Source organism: Moschus berezovskii, chromosome 15 (assembly GCF_049115385.1).
Source record: "Moschus berezovskii isolate FMDL1 chromosome 15, NW_MosBer_1.0, whole genome shotgun sequence".
Lineage (NCBI taxonomy): Eukaryota > Metazoa > Chordata > Mammalia > Artiodactyla > Moschidae > Moschus > Moschus berezovskii.
In genome coordinates, this window is record NC_142474.1 from 19,483,001 (window position 1) to 19,503,914 (window position 20,914).

Sequence of the window (20,914 nt, forward strand, 5' to 3'; positions counted from 1 at the left end):
CAGATAATAAATACATTTTACAGATTATATCATTCATACATGAATGTTATCTACCCATTATGTTACAGGTATTTTGTTAAGCACTGGAGATTCAGGATTAAAAAAATAGACAATTTTTTGTGTGTGGATTTTCAGTTTATAGGGGAAGTCAAACATTAAATAAATAAAGACCCAGATAATTAGAATAATTGCCATCATGATACTGTCTATGAGGATAGCTATGAGGAAGTACAACAGGAAAGGTAATTTTATTCTGTTCTGGAGTGGGATCAGCTTCCTCCAGATAATGAGATGAGCAAGACTGACAGAAAATATTAGATGCGGGGTGTGGGAATGTCGTTTTAGACAAAGAGAACAGTAAGTGCAAACATCCCATGGTGAAGAGTTGAAAGAACACCAGTGTACTCCTCCTAGAGCAGGGGTCACTCAACAGACTTTTTCTGCAAAGGGCCAGATACGAATATTTCAGTCTTTCAAGCCATCTGGTCCTTATAGTAATTACTCATCTTTGCTGTTATAGTGCAAAAGCAGGCATGGACAATAGGTAAACAGATGGCTGTGGCTGTAGTCCATAAAACTTTATTTTAGAAAAACAGGGTCCAATTTGGCCTAAGGACAATAGTTTGTCAACGTCTATTCTAGAACATACTGAGAGAATGAAAGTATGTGACAAAACTATTAAGGTCGGCACAACATTTTTATGAGGTTGATACTAATTTCTCCATTTTATGGATGCGGAAATTGTGGTTCAGAGACATGAAATAACTTGTCCAAGGTCACCCAGCTGATAGCTGGCAGATCCATGATATAAAAGCAGTTTGTTTGACTCCAAAGATCATGTCCCTCTCTTCTTTGAAAAAAACTTTATTACTTTATCTGATTACAGATGTAACAGTCATTCAAATATCAAACATTTCATAAGCATATAATATAAATGATCCATGCCCTCAAAATCTCAACTTTTCAAAAATCTCACTGTTCCTCACATATTCCTCCAACTCCTCCAAACATCTCATATATTCCTCCAACTACTTTTTTCTGCAGCTATCACATATATCATCATTCTATTTATTTTTTAAATAATATTTTATTTATTTGGCTGCATTGGGTCTTAGTTGTGGCATGTAGGACCTAGTTCCCTGATAAGGAATCAAACTGGGCCCCCTACATTGGGACCTTGGAGTCGTAACCACTGGACCACCAGGGAAGTCCTTCATTGTTCTTTTTAAAAGTGAAAATGGGATTATATTAGTCACAGTGTTTACAACATCTTTTTTTTTTCAGTTACCTATATAACATGGACATTTTTTCATGTCAATATCAAGATACATAGATTTACCTGATAATTTATAATGATTCATCATAGTTCATTAAACATTTTAACTGGTTTCCTATTGATGGATATTTGAGTGGTTTCCAATGAAGCTTTGACTATCCTTGCCCTGATATCTTTAAATGCTTGAGTAATCATGGCATCTGGTCCCATCACTTCATGGGAAATAGATGGAAAAACAGTGGAAACAGTGTCAGACTTTGTTTTTTTGGGCTCCAAAATCACTGCAGATGCTGATTGCAGCCATGAAATTAAAAGACGCTTGCTCCTTGGAAGGAAAGTTATGACCAACCTTGATAGTATATTAAAAAGCAGAGACATTACTTTGCCAACCAAGGTCCGTCTAGTCAAGGCAATGGTTTTTCCCGTGGTCATGTATGGATGTGAGAGTTGGACTGTGAAGAAAGCTGATCGCCGAAGAATCGATGCTTTTGAACTGTGGTGTTGGAGAAGACTCTTGAGAGTCCCTTACACTGCAAGGAGATCCAACCAGTCCATTCTAAAGGAGATCAATCCTGGATGTTCATTGGAGGGACTGATGATAAAACTGAAACTCCAATACTTTGGCCACCTCATGCAACGAGTTGACTCACTGGAAAAGACTCTGATGCTGGGAAAGGTTGGGGGCGGGAGGAGAAGGGGACGACGGAGAATGAGATGGCTGGATGGCATCACCGACTCTGTGGACATGAGTTTGAGTGTACTCCGGGAGTTGGTGATGGACAGGGAGGCCTGGCGTGCTGTGATTCATGGGGTCGCGGAGAGTCGGACACGACTGAGCGACTGAACTGAACTGAACTGAACTGAACATCCGTGGTCATACCAACTCTCCTATGCTGATGTTACAGGACCTTCCATGCAGCAGGTTTTTGGGGGCTACATGGGCATCTTGGGGTCATTTTATTTCTTAAATATACAAACAATGATAGGACAGCTTTGAATAAAAAGTTTGTCAAGTGGAACAATTCTTATTTATCAAAGCAAGATTCCGATATCTTGGAAAGTCTGTTTGCATTTAGCATACAGCCTGGTACACAGTAAGTGTTCAATAGATTCTATCATCATAATTATTGTTATTATTTTTATTACTTTGCCAACAAAGGTCCGTCTAATCAAAGCTATGGTTTTTCCACTAGTCATGTATGGATGTGAGAGTTGGACTATAAAGAAAGCTGAGCACGGAAGAATTGATGCTTTTGAGTTGCAGTGTTGAAGAAGACTTTTGAGAGTTCCTTGTACTGCAAGGAGATCCAACCAGTCCATCCTCAAGGAGATCAGTCCTGAGTGTTCATTGGAAGGACTGATGTTGAAGCTGAAACTCCAATAACTTGGCCACCTGATGCATAGAACTGACTCATTGGAAAAGACCCTGATGCTTGGAAAGATTGAAAGCGGGAGGAGAAGGGGACGACAGAGGATGAGGTGGTTGGATGGCATCACTGACTCAATGGACAAGAGTTTGGGTAAACTCCAGGAGTTGGTGATGGATAGGGAGGCCTGGTGGAGAAGGAAATGGCAACCCACTCCAGTGTTCTTGCCTGGAGAATCCCAGGGACAGGGGAGCCTGGTGGGCTTCCATCTATGGGGTCACACAGAGTCGGACACGACTGAAGTGACTTAGCAGCAGCAGCAGGGAGGCCTGGCATGCTGCAGTCCACGGCGTTGCAGAGTCAGACACTGAGCGACTGAACTGAGCTGAACTGGACATGTGTGTTCATTTTGTGAAAAATCATCAGGCTTTACACTTATGAGTTGTGTATTTTCATGTCTTAATGTTGTATGCTAGTATAATGTTTAAATTTTCAGAATTTTTTGAAATCAGGTTTTATAAATCCTAGAATATTTCTCCTTTTTATTGGTATCTTCTTGATACTCTTTCATTTTTTTTGACTGTGTATTCTATTTTTCAAAATTTTTATCCCTCTTCAAGACACTTTATTTCCTACTGTCTGAAAACTGAATTGATTTTGTAATAATAAGGCACATTACTGCCATCTACTGGTAAATTACCACAATAAATGTATACATTACAGTGTGTACCACTGAGTGGCATCCACTTATATGTGATGTCCTCCAGGAAAACACCACTTGCCTAACCAAATGTGATAACCTTGCCATTTGGCACCGTCGTGATGAGTCCCACAGACAGTAGCATGTTGATGTGCTCTAGTAGGTTTTGGTCTTTTTTTTTTTCTGTTTGATGTTGTTCTTAAAGACATGGTTCTAGAGTTCACTCTCAGTCTTACCACTGCAAAGCTTAAGCCCATCGGACAAACATGAAAACAAATGCTCAAAAAATGCCGATCAAAGTAAGTCAGAAAAAGAAAAACAAATATCCTACATTAACGCATATATATGTGGTGGTTGTGGTTTGGTCGCTAAGTCATGTCTGATCCTTGCGACTCCATGGACTGTAGCCTGCCGGGCTCCTCTGTCCATGGAATTCTCCAGGCAAGAATACTGGAGTGAGTTGCCATTTCCTTCTCCAGTGTGCCTTTCCCACCCAGGAATTGAACCCAAGTCTCCTGCATTGCAGGCAGATTCTTGACCGACTGAGCTACGAGGGAAGCCCTAACACATATATATGGAATCTAATAAAATGGTACTGATGAACTTATTTGCAGGGCAAAAATAGAGATGCAGACATAAAGAACAGACTTGTGGTCACAGAGTGGGAAGGAGAGAATGGGAAACATTGAGAGATTAGCACTGACATATATACACTACAATGTGTAAAATAGATACCTGATGGGAAGCTGTTGTATAACAAAGGTAGCTCAGCTCCGGGCTCTGTGATGACCTAGATGGCTAGGATGGGGGTGGGTAGGAGGGAGGCTCAAAAGGGAGGGCATATATGTATACTTACAGCTGATTCATGTAGTTGTACAGCAGAAACTAACACAATATTGTAAAACAACTATCCTCCAATTAAAAAAAAAAGCCAAATTGTTCACATCAAAGAATAATTGATTTGCTTTCTCTTTATCTATCGGACTTCCTTGGTGGATCAAACAGTAAAGAATCTGTCTGCAGTGCAGGAGACCCAGGTTTGATCCCTGGGTCAGGAAGATCCCCTGGAAAAGGAAATGGCAATCCACTTCAGTATTCTTGGGTGGAGAATTCCTTGGACAGAGGAGCGTGGCAACCAACATGCAGTCCATGGGTCACAAAGAATCGGACACGACTGAGCATATAACACTTTCTCTTTATCTAAATCTGAATCCAGAACAGTCCTGGATATCTCAGGACTGCTTTTCTTGCTCAAAGCATTCTGTGAAACAGACTGATAACCTCTTCAGCAGCCTCAGATAGTCTTGTTGCTTATTGAGGCCATCATAAGTGCTAGTCACTCTTCTAAACATTTTGTATCTATTAATTCATTTTGAAATGAAGTGGAAGTGAAGTGATGCTTTTGAACTGTGGTGTTGGAGAAGACTCTTGAGAGTCTCTTGGACTGCAAGGAGATCCACTTAGTTCATCCTAAAAGAAATCAGTCCTGGGTGTTCATTGGAAGGACTGATGCTGAAGCTGAAACTCCAATACTTTGGCCACCTGATGTGAAGAACTGACTCAATGGAAAAGACCCTGATACTGGGAAAGATTGAAGGCAAGAGGAGAAGGGGATGACAGAGGATGAGATGGTTGGATGGCATCATTGACCCTATGGACACGAGTTTGAGCAAGCTCCGGGGGTTGGTGATGGACAGGGAAGCCTGGCATGCTGCAGTCCGTGAGGTTGCAAAGAGTCGGACACGACTGAGGGAATTAACTGAACTGAACTGAAAGTCACTCAGTTGTGTCCGACTCTTTGCGAGCCCATAGACTGTAGCCCACCAGGATCCTCTGTCCATGGGATTCTCAGGGCAAGAATACTGGAGTGGGTAGCCGTTCTGTTCTCCAGGGGATCTACCCCACTCAGAGACTGAACCTGGGTCTCCTGCTTTGTAGGCAGATTCTTTACCGTCTGATCCTGTAAGCTACCTTTATTATCTGCACCTTACAGATGAGGCAATTGTAGCACAAAAAAGTTAAGTTATATTACAGGCAATGATACTACACAAATAGAGCTTATAGTCCTTGGGGAACAAAAACCACATAAGGATTTAAAAACAAAGGGAAAAAATACTTCAGACCCTGTGGGAGGAGTCATTTTTCTCCTTTTGGTTCAAGCTGTACCATCCATAAGATAATAATGCCGGATTTACCTGAAGTCACACAGCTAATAGGGGCTTCCCTCATACTCAGTCAGTAAAATCTGCCTGCAATGCAGGAGACCCAGATTTGATTCCTGGGTCAGAAAGATCCCCTGGAGAAGGAAATGGCAACCCATTCCAATATTCTTGCTGGGAAATCCCATGGACAGAGGAGCCTTGAAGGCTACAAACAGCCAGACACGACTGAGCCACTAACAGTTTCAGCTTTGTTTTTCAGGATCCTCGTATGAGGAATCACATAGTAGTTGATCTTTTGTGACTGCCTTATTTCACTTAGCATAATGTCTTCAATGTCTGCAATGTTATAGCGTGTGCCAAAATTTCCTTCCTTTTTAAGGCTAATATTCCATTGTATGTATATGCCGCATTTTGTTTATCCATTCATCTGACAGATATACAGCCTGCTTCTGCCTTTTGGCTATAGTGAATAATGCTGCTATGAACATGAGTGTACAAATATCTGTTTAAGTCCCTGCTTCTACTTTTTTGGGGTAAACATCCAGAAGTAGTATTTCTGGATCAAATGGTAATTCTATACTTAACTTTTTGAAGTTAAAGTGATAATTGTGGTGGTAAACAGGAACGTAGGTAAAAATGTATTAGGTGTACACTTAAGATGTTTGCATTTTCCTGTATGTAATTCATACTTCATTTTCTAAAAGAAGGAAAAGCTTAAAATTTTTTTTCCAGGCTCTTGTAAACCCTTTTGGTGTTAATTTCTTGGGCTCAAGTGTCCGAGGTGCCCCCTTTTGGCTGCCTGTGGTTCCCTTTATTTTTCTCTGCCCTTTAGGGTCCACCACCATTCTCAGGATTCACACACAACAGATATTTACTGAGCATATGCTCTCTGCCAGGCCCTGTGCTATGTGCTGAGAAAACGGTGGTAAACAAGATGGATAAACTCTCCCCCCCAATGAGGTCCACAGCCTCGTGAAGACAGGTGATAAACAACCTAGTGAGTCCTATTAAGGACAAGCAAGAGAACTTGCCTAAAGAATCCTCAGAGAAGGTGTTCTTGGGGTAGTGATGTTTGAGCAGGGATCTGAAGGCTGACAAATTATCTAATGAGGAGGGGGATCACACCAGATGGACCGATCAGTATGTGCAAGGATCCTAAGAAGGAAGGAAGTACAGTATATGAAGATCAATGTACTTACAGTCCGGAGAGAGTTAAAGAGTGCTAGGAGATAAGCCTGGCGATGTGGGAAGGGCAAGAGTGAGACATCTATTTGACCTTTATCATAAGAGCAATATGAACCATCAAATAGTTTCAAATAGAGGAGAGACATGACCAGATTTCTGACTTAGAAATATTGCTCTGACAGCGGGGTGGAGAATAGGTTGGAGGGGAGCCAGAAAGAATGTGGACCGGCCTTAGAGGGCTACTGCACCAGTCCAAGCACATAGTGTGTGCTCAATAAATATATTGGTGGAATGAAATGACTCTGATTTTTCTTAGATGAGACCAATATGCCTGAGCTGTATAAAAAGCTAACAATCCCCTGCTTGTCTATCTAACATGATGCTTGTGATAGACCCTTAACTCCCATTTCACAGATGAGGAAGCTGAAGTTGAGGCAAAGGGAAATTACGCAGCTATCAAGAGTGAAAGCCAGATCTGAATCCAGGCCTTTAGGACAGGCATCAAGCCCAGTGCTCCAGAGGCCTCCCTATATTTGGGAAGAGGGGGAAAGGGCCACACTCCCTTGTACCCACTGAGTCTGCTAGGGTCACAATGAAGGGACTTACAGGCAAACACCAGTAAAGGCTAAAGATGATCTTTATCATCATTAGTGTTATTTCTCAGGTGCATAAACTGAGGCTTGGAGAGTTGACTTGCCCAAGAACACTCAGCTCAGAGGGTTCCCATACGGCTGTGCAGTGACTCCAAGATGGGGGCAGCAGCCACTGGCAATATTACAACGCCAGGAGACAAACAATCTCATAGCCCGGCTCCCAGCTCTGCACCCAACCGAGCTGACGCGCGCTCTGCTCCGCGCTCTCGGGGACGTTTGGTCACGTGGCCAAGGCCCCGCCCCCGCCCTGCCCCGCCCTCTCCCGCGCTCCCACCCTCTCTCCCTCCCTCCCCCTCCCTCCCCGGCCCGGTCCGGCCCATCCCCCTCCCCGCCGGCTCCCTGAGGCCCAGCCGGGTCGGGCTGCGGGCGGCCGGGCGCCGACGGCCGGATAGACGGGCGCACGCGAGGACGGGCCGACAGACACACGGAGGGCCGCGGGCACGCACGGCCCGGGCCGGTGCTCCGAGGCCCGCCCGGGAGGGCTGGGGCCGCGCTCAGGTGAGCTGACGGCGACGCGGGCCCGTAAGGGGTGGGCCCGCCGGGCGTCCGCGGTGCCGGCCCGGCTGGCTCCGCGGGAAGGAGGCGCCGCCCGGGCCCGGCGCGGGAAAATGGCGCCGGCGGACCGCGGAGCACGGCCCCTGTGCGGTCCCGGCCCGTAGCCGCCCCGCCCGCCCGCCGCGCTCGTGTCCCCGTCGCCATGTTGGGGAGCGGGCCCGGGGCCTGCGGGCGCGGGCGCTGGGGACCGTTGGGGGCCCGGCAGCGTTGGGGAGGGTGCGGGACTCGGTGTCCGGGAGCTGAGGGAGTGCTGAGCCGGCCGGGGTCTGCACGGGGTGGCGCTCCAGGCCCGAGGAACTGGAGGGAGTCGGACGTGGGGTCGTGGCCGGGGTCGCCGGGAAGGGTCGCTGGGTCCAAACGGGATCGGGATCGGGATCCGTGGGGCTTGGGGAGCAGGAACTGGAGCTGGGTTAGGCCGTGGTCCATGTTCAGGACCCCAGACCGGCAGGGCGCGGAGGGGCGTGGGATTTGAGCCCAGGCTGTCAGGGCTGGGACAGTTCTTTGCGGGGGGCGGGGGGTGATGGTGAAAGGGTTGATTGGAAATGGGGGCCCTTTCGGTACAGAGGCGAATATCAGACTGGTCTAATCATTAGAGTTGCGGGGCAAGTCCGTGTAACTCCCAAGGGACTGAGGACATATGTGCCCCCAGGATCCTGTACTCCCTATTGGCAAGAGCAACAGAAAAAGTAAGGCTTTGATGAAGAAGAGAGAGAAGGGGGATTGAGGTTTGGGTGCCGGAGCTGGCCAGCAAAAGAATGCAGAGTGGAACTGGTTGGCAAGAAGAGAGAGAGCCTCCATCAACTTAGGGAGTTTGTGTGTGTGTCTTTAAAAGGAGGGACCCGGCTGTTTGTGGGCGGTGACCCAAGGTGTCTTCCCAGGAAGGGGACAGCCCACTGTTTTTTAAGAGCAGTGTCACCTGGGGAGGTCATCAGAAAGGCGTTATTGAAGCCGTGAGAATGGTAAAGGATTGAATGTGTGAAAACTGCAAAGGCCTTAGATCATGTAATGATTTCAGATTATGTAGTAATTTTAGCTGAGACACAGAAAAGTAAAGTTGACTCCTCAAGATCTAACTAGTAAATGGCAGAAGTAGTACTAGAACTCCGGCTTTTTGCCTCCTTATTCAACAGAGCTGCCTTAGAGGAATTTGCCATGTGGGCGAAAAGTATTAAAAAGTCAAGTATGGCAGCATATATCAAAGAACTACTAAGTAAGTTCTTTTTGTATTGAGTTTGTCAGTACAAAAACTGAGGGGGATAGAAAAGTATAGATAACTAGCTATTTGATAATTTCTAGTGTACTTCTGTTTGTGCAAAGAAGTTATCTTAAGAATCTTTTTGACTTCTATCTTTATATAGAGTCTTAAGAGATGCTCCTTCTCTTCTAGGTGTTTACTGTATAGCAAAGGGACACAAAAAACCTAAAAGGTAGCAATGAACAATGGATCTCTATCATGACTGTAATTGAAGTTCAATCATGATAGAAGAGTTCAAAGTCCCCATGAACTATGAGAGAATTCTCAGTTTTGTTATAGTTGTCCCGGGGCCCCCATATAATCAAAAAAGACTTTCAACAAAAAGGTTATGAAGATGTTCATAGCAATGATATTTTTAATATATGTTCAGTATCCTTATTCAGCAACGTGATTCATTTGTTTTGTGTCTTTCTAATGCAGGAAAGCCTAATTTTGCTGTACCATGGGCCTCTTTGTTGTTGTTCAGGCACTAAGTCGTGTTCAACTCTTTGCCAGCCCGTGGACTGCAGCATTCCAGGCTTACCTGTCCTTCATTGTCTCCCAGAGTTTCTCAGATTCATGTACAATGTGTTGATGATGCCACCCAATCATCTCATCCACTGTTGCCCTCTTCTCCTGCCCTCAGTCTTTCCCAGCATCAGGGTCTTTTCCAGTGAGTTGGCTCTTTGCATCAAGTGGCCAAAGGATTGGAGCTTCAACATCAGTCTTTCCAATGAATATTCAGGATTGATTTCCTTTAGGATTGACTGGTTTAATCTCCTTGCACTCAAAGGGACTCTCAAGAGTCTTCTCCAGTACCACAGTTGGAAAGCATCAATTCTTCGGTGCTCAGCTTTCCTTTTGGTCCAACTCTCTCCATGACTACTGGAAAAAATATAGCTTTGACTAGATGGACCTTTGTCGGCAGTTTAGCAAAGCTTATGGATCCCTTTCAGAATAATATTTTTAATTGGATAAAACAAAATACATGGGGTTATAGAGAAACCAATTACTGAAATGCAGTAACTGCAATATATAAATAGTGATGTAATATTGATATACTTTTTTATCAGCAAATTAAGAAATTAGATCTAGTGGTGGGTCTGATAATTATATCAAATGAACATAAATAATTTTTTAAGATACTGAATAACTATAATATGATATAAAGATATCTGTGATTACAGTAGCAGAATCACAGATCTGCTAATACAAGAATGGCTTACTGCCTACGTTCATATTTGAGTAAAGTGGTAACTTCAGTTAGAAGTTAGTGAAAATAAAGTAATTTTTTTCCTATCCAAGTTCACAGCCCCTCCCCCCTTCCCCCATAATTCTGTCTGTGAACTCCCATGTGGTTAAGGAACCACAAAGGATGTCTTCCGTTCAACAGAGATTTACTATTCACTGAGACATCTATATCAGCCATCGTGCTAGGCTATGAGGAGTCATAGGTCTTTAAGGCAGGATAGGGTCTTTTCACTTTGGATATTCAGTCCCATGAGAGAAGTGAACATGTAAACAATGACCGTTCAGGATGTTAAATGCCAAAGGAGAGTTGTCAGGTTCTTAGGACACAGGTAGGCATATCTCTGCTCTAGGATCAGGGAAGGCTTTGGAAATAAGTGAGACTTGAGATGTGTCCTGAAGGTTAAAGGAGTTTGCCAGGTGCAGAAGAGAGAAGAACTTTCATGTAAGGACATACGTTTTCAGGGAATGTAATTTAACGTGTTTGCAGCATAGTGTGTGTGTGTGAAAGAGTGGTTGGAAATGAGACTGGGAAGATTGTTTGGAACCTGGGTTGAAGGACCTTGCTAAGGAATTTGGACTGAATCCTTGGCTTTTAGAGAGGCTTTCAAGGAGTGGAGTTATGATGAGGTTTAATTTTTAGGAGATAAATGAATGTGTTTTGGAGGGAGGGTGGATTGGAGAGCAGAAAAGAAGTAATGAGGGAATGAGGGCCTGAACCAAGGCAGAAGCTGGGCACGTTGAATAGAGTTAGAATTTTCAAGTGTTGATATAATTACATTGTGAGTGATGAGCAAGAAGGGGAATTTTTTAGATTTCTAGTTTGGGGTGGCAGTCAAAGAGGTTTAAAAAAGGAGTGAAAGGAAAATGAGTGAGAATTGCTGCAGATAATAAGGGAAGAGTTTTTTTTGTGTAGAATAATAGACTTTTGGAAGCCAGTGCAGAGCTGTCAAGTGTGATGTCATTTATTGCTTAAGAAAATCATGTCTCATCAGACTAGGAAAGTATTCCTAGAGTAGGGAAATCATAACTATCAATGTCAGGTCTTGGCAGACTGTGGCCCATGCATCAAATCTGTTCCACCACTTGTTTATGTAAATAAAGTTTTATTGCAACATCGGCACACTCATTTACATATTGCTTTTGTCTGCTTTCATACTACCAATGGCAGGTTAAATAGTTGTGACAGAATATATAGCTCACAAAATTGAAAATATTTACTTTCTGGCCCTTTACCAAAGATATTTGCCAGTTCCTGATCTGTGTGTCTGAATGTTGGACATTAAACTTCTGATTTACCATCCAGTTCCTATGGGAAGAATAACCATCTTGGCACTGTCTTTCTGGCCGGATTCTGCATGCTCTGTGTATCTACAGCATGACATAGATCCCTGAATATTTTATATTGGTCAGTGGTGCCATGGTTTACTGTTTTGGGGTCCACTGTGTGACAACTGCTTCTTGCCAGGTTTTCACAGTTTAGACCTTACTGGGGCCTGTTTTGTCATTTTTTTCTATTGGGTTGTCTTTTTCAAGATATTTCTTCATATTTTTTTATTATTAATCCTTTTGTTGATTATATGTATTACAGATATCATTTCCTGGTTTGTTGCTAATGTTTTTATATCTCTTTAAGTTGTTAAAAGTTTTGAATTTTAGTCGTTTATCTTTTTGTCTCCCAAGATTTTGAAGCTATTCTTTATATTATCTTTTTGCCTTTTATGTTTGGATCTCTATCTGGAATTGTCATGTGTGTGTGGTGTGAGGTAGAGTCATTTCATTTTTTCTGATGTACAATTAATTATCCCAGCATCATTTATTGAATGGTACTCTGTCTTCTGTTGTGAGCTCTTTTTGGTGAAATTTATTGAAGGCCCTGTTTCCAGCTCCATTGTTTGTGAATTATGTACCTTGGACACACTGCATTACCTCTTTGTACCTTGGTTTTCTCATCTTTAAGAAAAGTGGAGTTGTTGTGAGGATTAAGTAAGCTAATTCTTATAACATGTAGAACAGAGTGGCATCTAGAAAATGCTCAGTAATGTTAACTGTTATTTATTATTTAGCATTATTGTTCATTTATGATTCCTAGGCAAGAGTGGAAGCTCAATATACTCAACTTAGTTGTAGACTTTATTCAGTTTTCAGATTGAAAGAAAATGGCTGAGAGCTAAGTGTTGCAGGAGATGCTTCCAGGTGGCTGCTTAATTTTGGCTGCTGTCTTAGACTATCTGCTGCAGTGGAACTCCTCCCTGTAGTTCTTTGCAGTTTTCACTACTCTCTTGTTTTTGTTCATTTACTTTATCCCCCTATGGGCATTTGATTTTCTAGTTCTGACTTTACCAAAGTTTTATATATTACCTCTCTTGAACTAATAAGGGACATATCGAGATATTGTCAGGATGGCCAGAAACTGACAGATGAGTTTGGGGGCAGGTAAAAATTAATTCCGTTTCTAAGATTGAGTCATTCTTAGTCATAATGAATAAATTGATCATTGAAGTTAAAAGATGAGATGAAATTCAAATCATTGAATATTTAGGCATCTACTGTGTGCTGGATACTATATTAAAAATTACCACATTGGTAATAGAAAAGAAAACTAACTGACCAGCTTTATGATATACTACAGAGGAGATCTTTTTACTTGTGATAGGGAGCTGTTTTCCAAGAGAGCATTTATTTGGATGACAGAAAGGAAATATAGGCATTTATTCATTTGTCAACAAATTGAACCCTATCATGTACACTGGACTAGAACTGTGCAGAATACAAGGATTTGTGTCATGTGGAGTATATATATAATATGTTATGGAGCTGGGCTATCAGAGCATGGTACCTGAAAGAGAAAGCCCTTTTAAGCAGGATTGCCAAAAATGTTTAGGATCTTACAACTTGAAGATGAGACAGTATTTTTCCAGGCTGAGGGAAAGCATGAATGTAGAGATGGGTGTTTAAGAGATAGTAAAGAGTCTAGTTTGATTGGAGAACGGGATTGTCACAGGAATGTTGTTAAATTTGAGGCTGAAAGTGGAGCTTGAACAACAGTAATAATAGTAGTAGTAGCTCTCATTTTTCACATGCATACCATTTGCCAGATAATGTGCCAGGCATTTTACAAGCGGCATTTCATTGAATCCTCACAATAACCCTGTGAGATAGGCACTAATTTTTAATCCCCTTTTTGTAGATAAGGAAACTGAGAAATAAAACTAACAATTGATAGAGAATGAGTCTAGGCAGTCCAGTTCCAAAGCCTGTGTTCTTAATCTCTGCATACTATACATGGAAGGCTTTGAAACCTCTTCAGTTCGAGGCTGAATTTAGAATTGATTAAGTAATGGGATTGATTACTTAATTAAGTAACGGGGGCTTCCCTGGTGGCTCAGAGGTTAAAGCATCTACCTGCAATGCAGGAGACCCGGGTTCAATCCCTGGGTCGGGAAGATCCCCTGGAGAAGGAAATGGCAACCCACTCCAGTATTCTTGCCTGGAGAATCCCATGGAGGGAGGAGCCTGGTAGGCTACAGTCCATGGGGTCGCAAAGAGTTGGACACGACTGAGCTACTTCACTTCACTTCTTTTCAAGTAATGGGAAGTCATCAAAAGTTCTTGGCTATACAGTGACATAATGAAATCTGTACATTGGTAAAGTAAGCCTGGTCATGAAATACAGGAGCAGCAAGTGAGAAAGAGATATGGAGGTCGTTTACTCTCTCCTTCCTCACCAAATTGGTTGTTCCTTAAGGGCTGGGACTATCTCTCTCCTTTTCGTCAGCTCTGGTGTCTACTTACTGTGTTGTCTGTCACATTTATTTTAAAAAATTTATTATCTTTTTCTACTTTACCTTGTTCTAAAAAGGACTTAAGGTGGCTGCCTAGGAGCTCAATAAACATTTGCTGAGTTCATTAATAAATGACTAGAGGTATATATAGATGTGTACATAAAGGGAATACTATGGTTTTGTTGGAGGGAGTAAATGCAGCCTTATGATTTGGTGATATGATCACCAAATTCAGAGGGTATTCATATTTTAAATAGATATTTAGGTTTGTATTTAGCATTAATCAGCTGCAAGTCCCCCCATACACAAAGAGGCAACAAAAATTGCCAATAACCAGCTCCTTTACTGATATTGAACCTGTTGAATATTAGTTTCATAGTGCCATTTATGTACATTTTCTTAAGACCAGACTGCAGTCTCTCTCAGGGAGAAATAACTAGTTGCAGATGCCTGTTTTGGATTTTATTCAGGGAAATTAGTCAAAAGATTAAGTCCCTTGCCATAAATTTAAATGTTACATGGAAGTAAGGCTGTGTTCTTTCTATCAAATACAGACTTAAAAATTCAAACATTTTGGAGAAATTCAAAGACACAGGTTAACTGCCAAATACCAGTAAAAGTAGGAAGATATTAAGTAAACCAGCGTTTGACTAGATGAATTACAAATCAATAACATTCTTTTCATTGTGGATATTAGTACAATGTATCAGTACAATGTATATATACATGCATGCACATATCTAAGTGTAATATATATTGATATAATTAATATAAGTACATTTGGATCTCAGAATGCTTCCTAAAGAAAATGAATCTTCATCTGAGGGTGTGTGTAACTCTTCAGTATATATGGGGATAACTCATTCAGAAGTTTTACAATCAGAATGATATGTACTGAGAAAAAGTTAATTATGAAAGTCAGTGTATGCTGACTACCTACCACTGTTGAGGTCTGTATACAGTTGATTAGTTAGCTTCTGTCTTTTAGGAGACAAATTCATCTGGTGAAGTGATGTGAACATAAATAAAAGAGGGGAAAGTGTGTTTGAAATGAAATAGTAAGTGCCGTGGGAACTCAGGAGAGATTACTTGAAGAATCAGGGACTGCTTCATAGAAAAGGTGGTGTATTTGTTTCCTAGGGCTGCCATAACAAACTACCACAAACTGGGTGACTTAAAACAACAAAAATTTATTCTCTCACAGTTCTTGAGGCTAGAACCTGATTGCAAGGTGTTGATGGGGCTGTGCTTCCTCTAAGAACTTTGAATAGAATTCTTCCCCTTGCCTCTTCCTGCTGCTACTGCTGCTGCTAAGTCAATTCTTGACATTTCTTGGTTTGCGGCTACATCACTCCAGTTCTGTCTCTGTTGTCACATAGCATTCTACCTTTGTGCCTCTGTGTCCAAATTTCTCTCTTCTAAGGGCACTAGTCATATCAGATTGGGGCCTACCTCATTATAATTAATTGCATCTGTAGTGATTCCAAATCAGGTTACATTCTGTGGTACTGAGGGTTAGGATTTTAAATATCTTTGGGGAGATGAGATTCAACTTAAAACAGGTGGCATGATACAGAAGTATTAAATTAAAATTTACTAATTAAATGGAAGAGTAAAACTAGAATGAACTGAGTTAAGGAAAGAAGAACTAAGGGAATGATGGACATAGCAGATTGTAAGGAATATTTAGGAAATTAGATAAAGTAAGTCTGGTTTGCTGGTGTATTGAGGAGTTGTGAGAAGATGAAGGCAGAGTAAATGCATTGAAGTCCTAGATATCAGATCTCAGATATTTGAGAGCTGCTGAGTGGGTAGTGTGTGGGAGCAGGATAGCCCTGTAGAGTTTTGAAATGGTGGATGACTAATTCAGACTTTGGATAATTAATTCAAGCTTTAGGGAGATTCTGTGATCAGGTGAACTTGGATAAATAAATGGTTAGTGACTTAACACACCCAGCCTCCCTCATTTGCCCATGCCAGTAACTTTTCATCAGTACAGTCCAGAAACTCCTCATAGACAGAAAACACCACCACAGCACACGAGGATTTTACTAGCCTCTTGGTCAGTCACCTGTGGGCATTGAGACACAGCTGCTTTTTTAGGGTCTCTATTCTATTCAAAAGCCTCTCTTTGGATTTATAATAATGTTGTTCATTTTTCCTTCAAACTTTTCTTCAAAATCACTGATTTTCCATCCTATTTTTTACCTCTTGATTTTTCTCTGAACCATTTTCAGTTTCTTTCCATGTCTTTTAAAAACATCTGACTAATGGAAAGAATTGAGGAAGATTCTGTACTATCCAAGCCAGTGATATTCTTTTCTGTATCCTTTCAATGGTAGTTTTGTTGACTTTTGTCCAAAGTAGGACTGTATTTAAATTATGACTATTCATTCAAATTGTGGTCAACAGCTGTGCTCAGGTGCGTTTCCTTCTTTGTGCCCAGGCATTTCTTCCTGGTTCTGTATTTGCATCACACGTATTTTCTCTAAGAGCATGTGTCTTCATGAGATTTTAAAAATTATGTTTAAATGTTACAAACAAACCTAACTTCCTAGTCATCATATGTATATGGTCTTTTCATATAGTTTTTTATAGTCTTCTTTCATTTGGCATTATATTGATACACTTTCTACACCATAGTCATCATTTTTAATGAATCCACAATAAAGTTTAAATACTCTCTGGTTATTTGGCATTTGGATGATTTCCAGTTTGTTTTAATTTTTTATTTGCAATTCTAAATTATACTCCGGGAGTTGGTGATAGACAGGGAGGCCTGGCGTGCTGTGATTCATGGGGTCACAAAGAGTCTGACAGGACTGAGCAACTGAACTGAACTTACAAATAAGAACATTTTCCTACATTGTTGCAACACCATTATCACAGGGAACAAAATTATCAATAATTCCTTAATGTTTCAAACCTTAATTTGTATTTGTTTCTCTAGTTGTTTCTATAATGACTTTTACAAGTGGAATCAAGTGGATCTATACATTGTTATTTACAAGTGGAATCAAGTGGAACTATATATTGTAACTATATATAGTTACAAGTGAAACTATACATTGTATTTGTATTTGTTATTTTTGTAGTTTTTTTTTTTTTTTAAATCTAAAATGGTTCCCATTTCTTATCTGCTCTCTCACCTCCCCCAACCCCCCAAGGCATTGATTTGTTGAGACCTGAGCATTTTTCTTGTTTGTCCCACATCCTGGATATGCCTGATTGTTTTGTTTGTGGCATTTAACTTGTTCCTTGTATTTTCCTCAACTTGAAGGTTTAAGACTTGATTAGATTGTAGCCTAACATTTTGACAAAAATATTTAATATTTTTTTACATTGCATCGTGTCACGAGGTGCATAAATGTCTTGTTTTCCCCTGTTGATGTTAACTTTGATCATAGGGTTAAGATTGTGACTGCCAGATCTCTCCTGTGAAGTTACATTTTTTGTGTGTGTGTGACTAGAAAATATGCTTTTTATTCTTATCATTGATGAGTATTTTTAAGTCTTGAGCTAGTTTTTAATTCGTTTGACCGTTTGTTTAGTGTAGATTTGATATTTTCCTTTTAAGTTTGTACTGTGCGTTTAAAAATTTTATATAGTGTAACAAAGAATGATGCGTTATAAAAGATAAATTTCAGGTTTTAAGGTATAGCTTAAACCAAATATAATTTAACCAAGAAAAACCTTACAGATTGCAGATATACATACAGTAGGGGACATTTCTTTGACGGAATCCTGTGATGTTTGCTTTTTAAAAAAGCATTGTAAGCAGGCAAAACTAAGAAGCTTAAAGCTCTTGAATAAAACAATTTTTTTCTTTTTGAAAGAGAGTTAAGTCCTGAATTCATAAGTTGTTTTACAAACCCAACCCCAAAACACTCAGAATTTATTTTTGTTTCTTGTCCTCTTCAGTGTTTCATTTGGCTGTCTTTAACAGCTTTGCCAGTTCTTTATCAACTTTAAGTAGCTGTTTTGTGTATTTGGGGTCTTAACCCCTTTTTTGTCACGTGGTGCAAATGTATTATCCCAGTCTCTCAGTTGGCTTTTGACTTTGTGTTTTGTTCGACATAAAGACTATTTTAATTATCCAGTTGTGTCTGTCAGTCTTTTTCTTTATGATTTCTAGGTTCATGTCTTGGTCACCACCATTCCACTGAAGTTAATAATTGTAATCTTTTTTCTGTATTTTTGTCTTGTTAATTTTTAATTTTGTTTTTCTCGTTTTTCCAACTTGGGCAGAAATTTCTTTGTTGTTTAATATAGATGAGCCTGTTTATTATGCTATTGAATTTCTTCTCTTGATCAAAAATTTCTTTCTTCATTGTTTAGGGATATAATTATTTTAAACAATTTCTCTTGATTTTGAAGAAATGCTTTTCTGGTTTTTCCAAGTCAATTTGGATGCTCTACCTGTGTTTGAAAATAATAGTGTATTCATCTAATAACAATTCTGTCTGCAGGTTTGCCAAGTATATTCTGGGTCATCAATTATGATGAAATGGTAGCTACAGAACCCGAAAGCTGATCTAAGGACTTCAGTGTTTGGTTTTTAAAAGAAAGTGACAATTATAAGGGTATAAAGCAAAAAAAAAAAAAGGCCTGGCAAAACTGTCTTTGAATACATTTGACTCTCCGTGAGTTCCTCATCTGCAGATTCAACCAGCTGGAGATTGAAAACATTCTCCTCCCAAATTCCAGAAAGTTCTAAAAAGCAAGACTTGAATTTCTCAGGACTGGAAACTGTTTACCTTGTATATACAACTGTTTTGACAACTTCACATATCAGTTACATTGTGTTAGGTATTATAGGTAATCTAAAGATGATTTCTAGTATATGGATCAGATGTGCTGTTATATGCAAATACTGCATCATTTTATATGAGGGACTTGAGCATCTGCGGATGTTGGTTTTGAGGGGAAGATCCTGGAGTCAATCCCTCATGGATACTGAGGGATGACTGTATCCTCAGACAGTGGAGAAAAAGAAACATACTCTTAGAATGATGGTCTAAGGACTTTTTGTAATTTAGAGCCCAGATTTCATGATTTAACAGTTTCTTGTTAGAAACTTAATAGAGAAAGAAAGCCATTGTTCTCTAAAGTTGTTTTCCAACACTTTCTTAAGGCAGGGCAACATCCATTATCATTATATAACATACTTTGCTGCTGCTTTTAAAATGAAGTATTTCTTTTGAAAGAAGTGTCATACATGAAATGAAAGACTTCCCTCCTACTGAGAAGCTTTGGACAAATTATTTGCTTGGGCCTTAATTTTTTTTGTCTGTTCCATGAGGGTATTGGACCTGGGGCCCTCTGATGTTGCTCAGAATCTCATTATGTTTAGGGATATTTTAAAAATTTTTAGTTCTTACATTGTAAGATTTGGTCAGCATTTCAGTGTCATTTGTATATTACAGCATGGATTAAAAGACTAGAATTTTTTTTTTTTTTTTTGGCCTCACGGCAGGCAGGATCTTAGTTTCCCAAGCAGGGAGCAGATTCATGTCCCCTGCTTTGGGAGTGTGGAAGCTTAACAACCGGACCACCAAGGAAGTCCTCTTGCACTGTTTTTTGACTGAAACCTTATTCTGAATGAAAGAACGTGGTGGTTCACTATTAGGACATGATGTATAGTGTAGTTTTTTCTTTACTCTATCCTCTTACCATGGTATCTAACAAGATGGGAAAACGCTTGTTGAGCTGCTGACTTACTCTGCTGATTACGCTGAATTAAAATTATTAACTACAGTTGACCTTTGAACAACATGGTCTGACTGTGCCAATCCACTTATATGCAGATTTTTTTTTCAGTAAATACATACTGCAGTACTACACATCCATAGTTGGTAGACTCTAGATCCACAAATATCAAGGGCTGACTGTAAACTTGTACTCAGATCTTTGAATGCTCCTGGCATCAGAGCACCTAACTCCTGAGCTGTTCAAGGGTCAACTGTATGTATCTGTGTTAGTTTAGGGATTTCAGATTTTGTATTTCACACATTTTGCCCCACAAATATTTATTTTATGACGCTTCATAAATTATACATATGTTCCATCTGTTCTTTATGAATATGAAATATAAGAAAAATGAAAAGAGAGACTTGGAGGTAAAGATTGTATTTCACAAATGTATCTTTTGTTTCTTATACTATTAATAAAATGTTAGGATTGAAATTTAGATTTAATGTTAATATTCCCTAATCTCTTAAATTATCTATTATGCCTCCAAATAGCAAACCAGGATTTTTACAGTAGTGAAATGCTAGTCTCCTCATCAGGCATTTTGTTCATCTTTTCAAGGCACTAAGTTTCTGTGATTTGACTGGAGGTTTACATAAATTTTCCCTTGGGAGCCCTGGACTTAGGAACAGGAAACATGTAAGAATTTTATAAGAATCTTATAAAATGATATAGGGAGGATAGAATTGGATATTACACTAGTTGTGCCATGGCAAGTTGTCTTTGACAGTTTATATTTAGCTGTGTATTCATACAATTTTTAAAATACCTTATCTTGAAACATTGAAGACTATGTGGTTTAAAGGCCAACTTAACTTTTAAAGTAGTATAAGTGTAATATCCAGACCTAGGCATTCATGAAAATCTTTTTTAAATTATCCATTCCACAATTTTTTTGTTTCTTATATAGTAACTTCAGGAGCAGGAATCTATTTAGCAGAGAGCCTGGTACATGGTTCCGTTCCGTTCCGTCGCTTAGTCATGTCCGACTCTTTGCA

At 40.2% G+C, this 20,914-nt stretch overlaps 1 protein-coding gene across 11 annotated transcripts in view; it reads left to right on the top strand.

Moving 5' to 3' along the window:
- Positions 1-7,632: 7,632 nt before the first annotated feature.
- NCOA6 (nuclear receptor coactivator 6) overlaps positions 7,633-20,914 on the top strand; it is a 94,099-nt gene continuing 80,817 nt past the window's right edge. For 7 of the 11 annotated variants that reach the window (XM_055435985.2, XM_055435966.2, XM_055436046.2 and 4 more), the window contains exon 1: positions 7,637-7,841. The gene's annotated coding sequence lies outside the window, so the exon portion shown is untranslated. Of the gene's footprint in view, positions 7,842-20,914 lie in introns of all 11 variants that reach the window. The other 4 variants (XR_008687246.2, XR_008687245.2, XM_055436038.2 and 1 more) reach the window with 4 other exon arrangements.